The 5580-nt window shown below is 36.9% G+C and overlaps 1 protein-coding gene and 1 pseudogene across 1 annotated transcript in view; one reads left to right on the top strand and one right to left on the bottom strand.

The window, feature by feature from the left end:
• The window catches only part of Man1a2 (mannosidase alpha class 1A member 2), a 162439-nt gene that overhangs the window by 152746 nt on the left and 4113 nt on the right, over nucleotides 1-5580 (top strand). The gene's annotated exons all lie outside the window — the stretch shown is intronic.
• Nucleotides 2586-3758, bottom strand: LOC101582374 (annotated as a pseudogene).

The raw sequence follows: 5580 nt of genomic DNA, 5'->3' as shown, positions 1-5580 counted from the left end.
TTTTTTTTTTTCTTTTGTATCTTTGAGGCAGGTTTTGCTGTGCAGTTCAGGCTGGCCTTGAATTCATTTTATACCCAGGAAAGCCTTAAACTCACAATAATCCTCTTGCCATATTCTCCCAAATGCTGAGATTATGGGCATGTGCCACCACACTTGGCTATCTATATATATGTATATATTTTTTTAAAAGAGAGAAGTAAAAACAATACAGAATTTCAAAACAAGGTGATAGGAAACTAACAGTGGTTACTGTAATGTGTATTGTTACCTTTAAAGTAGTTGCTCAGGTTACCAGATGTAGGCATATAAAATTGATCAAACAGTATAAGCACTAACTTTTGATTGTCTATAGGTCATAGTTTTTTTGTTTTGTTTTGTTTTTTGCCAGCTCAGCCAACCTGAGGGTGGGGCTAGTTCAGTATGTGATGCCGGGGATCAAACTGCAGTTCCCTGCACCTGCCTAAGCAGGCACTTTAGACTGCTGAGCTATCTCACTGGCCCTTGTCATGGATTTTTTTTTTAAAAGAATCAGGAAAAAATGAATTGTTACTACTTGACTACATTTAAATATCTTGGATTTTTTTTTTAATTTTGAATTTCTTTCCTTTAAATAACTAAATTTATCCAATTTCTAATAAGTAGATGATTATCAAATGATTTGCTCTTGTTAAATTTCTAAATAATTTTAATCTGATGCTTAAAGCAGCAGTATAGGCGCTAAAGAGGTACAGTAATCAAGAAGACTAAAAGGATGCTAAATTATATATAAGATGTGCAGTGAAAGTAAAATGAAAGTCATTTTGCGGGATCTTTTTGTTTTTCATTTTTAAAAGATAAATTTATATAGTACATTTGCCTTTTTATTTTATGGAAAAAAAGTAGAACAGTATTTTATAACAAAATAATAGAATAACAATTGTTAATACATTGTGTATTGTTGTCTTTACAGTAGTTACTCAGAATATAAGTTATGGGCATAAAAAATTCTACAGTTGATATTAGCACAAGCTTTCCTCTTCACAGAATTAAGAGAGACTAATAGTATAACTAAGTTGGCATTTGTTTTTCCTTTTCTCCCATCCTAGTTCCTTTTTTGTTTTGAATAATTTCTTCCCATTTCACAGTATCTATTTACAGTTTTTGCTCTTTCAGTTTCTCACACCAGAGAGAAAGTGTGGTGTTTACCCACATGAGTCTGATTTATTTCACTTAGGAGTATGGTCTCTAGTTGGATCCCTTTTCCTATAAAAGTCTCAAGTGTGCCCTTCTTTATAGTGAAATAGTACTCCCTTGTATGAAAACATCACATCTTTTTATTCATTCCTTGGTTGATGGGCATTTGGGTTGTTTCCAAGATATAAACATTTCAAATTATGCTGCTATCAACATGGCACTATATTGCTGTGGTATAATGTTTTTAATTCTTCCAGGAAGATAGCCAGAAGACTAGCTGGGTCGAATGGGACCTCTAATCCTAGTTTTTAAGGCATTTCCCTATTGACCTACACAGTGGTTGCACCAGTCTACATTCCCACCAACAGCGGAGGAGGGTTTCTTTTTCTTCACGGCGCCTCCAGCATTTATTTGTGGTTGATTTCTTTAGTATATGTGCTGCCGAAGTGAGCACATGTGGTTGATTTCTTGATAGCCATTCTGGAGTAATATGGAATATCAGTGTTGTTCTAATTTGCATCTCTCAAGTGACCAGTGATGTTGAACATTTTTGCTTATATTTATTTGTCCTTTATATTTCTGCATCTGAGTAGTGTGTATTCATCTCAGATGCCATTTTTGAATTGGGTCTTTGAATTTGGGGGTATAATTTTTTTTCTGTATTTAACATTTTTATTTTAGAGTGCAAAAAAAAAGCAAGCAAACAACAAAAAAAGTGATGTCATCAAATGATGTTAAGTCATCCTTCCCAGGAAAATAGAAGGCACAGCCTACTACAGAGAAAAGATGCTTAGTTAATGGATGTGAAATTTAGAAGTACACTAAAATATTATAAGTTAATTTCTGAAAATTCTGTAGTTTTATTTACATCCCTATGGTAACCAAAACCAAGTATGGCAGGCTTCCTTATAGTTAACTGTCACCTAAAGTATAAAACTTCATTAATAATATAACAGATTTGGTCTTACTGGAAATTCTTAACTGCAAGTTTATTTTGTTTTTTCTTTAAATAATGAATTGTCAGTATAAGTTACTGCATTTCTATTAACAAAAAATAAAAAAGCATGACTTTGCAAGCAACTTAAACCTACTCTACTAGTAGCAGGAAAACTTTTGGTTCTTCAGGAAAAAAAGTTAATTTTCACAGTTATACTCCAATAACTATATGATGCAAAGAACCAAATTGCAGCAATGAATGAACATGCTTCAGAGAATCTGTGCATTCTGTGTATCTGACAGTAAAACTGTAGATAAAATGCTATTTAGAACAAACTGGGCTTTAAAATATCAACTCCTTTTAAAAAATTACTGATTCTACCAAGAAAATACAGAAACATAAGGCTGTAAGTAAATGATAGTTGTGTTTAGGCTGTTCCAGTGCAGGTTACCCTCAAGGCCACAAACATCCTGCTTCACTGCTGCGTGCATTCTGCTGGGTTTTGATCCTTCTTCAGGTCATAGTCTGGATCATTTTCCTCATCTCCTTCCTCTTCGTCTTCCTCATCTGCTTCTTCACCTTCTTCATCGTAATCATCCTCATCGTCCTCAATGGCTTCCCCGGGTCAGTACAGCACTGACCTTGGGATGATACGCATCCATAGGAAGCGACCAATTTCAAAGGCTGCAGCAAGGATAGCTTCCGCAGCAGCATCCAGATCTCCATTCTCAGGAACTTCAGGAGGAGCAAAAAAAAGAATCATTGGAAACTGCTGTAGTCACAGTACGAACTGTCCCGTGTCCCTATGTTTCTGCTTCTTTTTAATGGTTTTTAAAGTGACAGTTTTTCCAATCTATTTGGCACCCTGTACAGCCCATAATTTCTGGTCCGTCAATGAAAAGGGATCAGAATCATCTGGTTCAGATCTCATCCTATATGTCTTTGTCAATCAACACTTCATTTGTGAAATATTCATTGGGCTCAAAGTGAAATTCTACGATAAAACACATAAGTTGGCCAGTATCTGAAAATTTCACTTTAATGTCCTTCAAATGCTTCAGAATAGGTTCCTTATGTTTGTGCACCACGTCACTGAGCAAGTCAACATTCTTAAAAACAGTCAAACAAAATTCAGGAATTCCTGTAGGATCTTTTTTTTTTTTTCATCCCTTTTCGCATCTTCAATTTTGGCCTTTTCTTTCAGCTCCTCCGAAATCTCATCTTCCTCATCTGGTTTCCATTCACATTCTTCTTCTTTAGGTTCATAAATTGTATTAATCATCTCAAATCACTTATCAAATACAGGTTGACAGAGAACAGCATGCTTCCTTTCAAGATCATGAACTTCCTTGTAGAATTCAGCTTCTGTCTGTGTGCATTTAGCTTGAAGGTTTTTGAGAGCATTCACTCTTCTCTGAACTACCCTAGGCAAGTTTTCAGTGTATCTGGTAGACCCATTGGTGCGTCTACCAGACCATCAAGTCTCTCTCGAAGGGCTGCAAGAATCTGAGGATTTTGCATCATCTGAACAGCCAGCTAATGTGTGTTGATATTTGTTTCTTTCACCAGTCTCTTCTTCATCTGCGTCTTCAACATCGAAATCTTGATCAAGTTCAGCCTGTTCTTTGTTGTCGATGTCTGCCATGTTGTATGTGAAAACTCCAAATGCCTGCCTGGCTTGTGTGGGGAGTTGGGTGGCCGAGCTGCGCAGGGAGTGACTCAGACAGCCACAGCGGTGGGAGGAGCGGGAGGCGGCGCCGCAACCAGATGGCATTAAAAGAGCTAGGGGTATAATTTTTAAAAAATTCTTTACATGTTTTAGATAGAAATCCTTTGAGGAACAGTTGGCTGGTTTATTCCCCCCAGTTTGTGGTTTTTCTTTTCATTCTCTTGGCAATTTCTTTTGATGTGCAAAAACTTTTAATAGGATGAGATCCCAGTTTTTGATTCATTGAAGTATTTCCCATGCAGTTTGTTTTTTATTCATGAACTCTCTGCCTACCTCTGTGTCATCAAGATTTCTACCTACTTTCTCTTCCAGTACATTTAGTGCTTCTGTTTTGATATTTAGGTCTTTGATTCATTTTGACTTTCATTTAGTGCATAGTGATAAAGATGGGTTTAGTTTTAGTTTTTGACAAGTGAAAACCAGTATTTTCAACACCAGTTGTTAAAGAGGCTTTCTTCCAGTGAACATACTTAGTTCCTTTGTCAAACATAAGGTGGCTGAGTGTGTTTGTAGATGTGAGTGCATCTTCTAATCTGTTCCACTGATCCTCTGGTCTGTTTTTTTGTTTGTTTGTTTGCCAGTACCATGCAGATTTTATCATAGTAGTTTTGTAGTGTAATTTCTATTCAGGGCTTGTTATGCTTCCTCCCTTGCCTTTGTTGCCAGAATTACCTTTGCTATTCTAGGTCTCTTCTGGTTCCAAATGAAGTTTAGGAAATGTAGTAGAGGCACTTGAGACAGAACCTAGCCTGCTGCCCAAGGAGATGGTGTTGGATGTGGAGAAACTTTAGCTAGAGTTTTTAGAACAGTACCAGAGAAGAGCTTACTGCACAGAGAAAGAATGCATGGGTTTCCCTTTGAATATTAGGCAGCATACCATTCACTCTGTGCTGAGGTGAGAGAAGAATCATCCCAGGACACAAAAAGGAACTGCTCTGTCACTTGTATAGAGCCAAGAACAAAGCCTATTGTCAGGAACTGACTGGAAGCAAATCTTAATTCATGGAGCACTGAGTGGAATACTCGGGAAGGTTCTGCCTCAGTAGTGAGGAATAATCTACTGCTTTGGATCTACGTACCAAATGATAAAATCAAGACCTGAAAGGATCAGACTTTCCAAGTAAATGAACATCTCTGTTCTGATCAAAGCTCAAAATTTACAGAAATACAGAAATATGCCCAATGTCTAGCCTCCAGGCAGAGGTTAGTGTGTATGCAAAGAGGCAGAAAAATATAACCAGTAATGAGGTACAGCAGAAGCTTAGAACAGATGATTTAACTATTCTATTTTGTCATAGAATGATTATATCTACTATATATTCAGAAAGTTATAGTATAGTAGACAAAAATTCAAGTCACACTTCTTAAAACTAGTGTCTGAGTTGAAAGATTATACTGCACATAAGACATTGTAGAAGTAAAATTTAGTGAATTTCATGACATAGCACTGAAAACTATCTCCTCCAAAATTAAAAATAAACTGTTAAGAGTGAAAAGAGCATCTGTAGGTGGCATAACCAATAGCCCTACGTTTGAAGTTGGAGTCTCTGGAGGAAAGGACAGAAAGCCTGGGATGTGGCTCAGTGGACAAGCACGTGCCTGGCATGGGGGAGGCCCTGGCTTGATCCCCATTGCTGAAGGAGCAAAGGCCAGATCATACTTATGCTCACAGTTCCAAGAAGCTTTAAGCAGAAGAAACATGAAGAAAACTTCAAGGCACACTGTAATTAAGTTTTTTTTT

The sequence above is a fragment of the Octodon degus genome, unplaced genomic scaffold (assembly GCF_000260255.1).
Source record: "Octodon degus isolate 3935 unplaced genomic scaffold, OctDeg1.0 scaffold00140, whole genome shotgun sequence".
NCBI lineage: Eukaryota > Metazoa > Chordata > Mammalia > Rodentia > Octodontidae > Octodon > Octodon degus.
The sequence above is the reverse complement of the archived record's forward strand: the minus strand, read 5'-3'. Positions and strand labels throughout refer to the sequence as shown.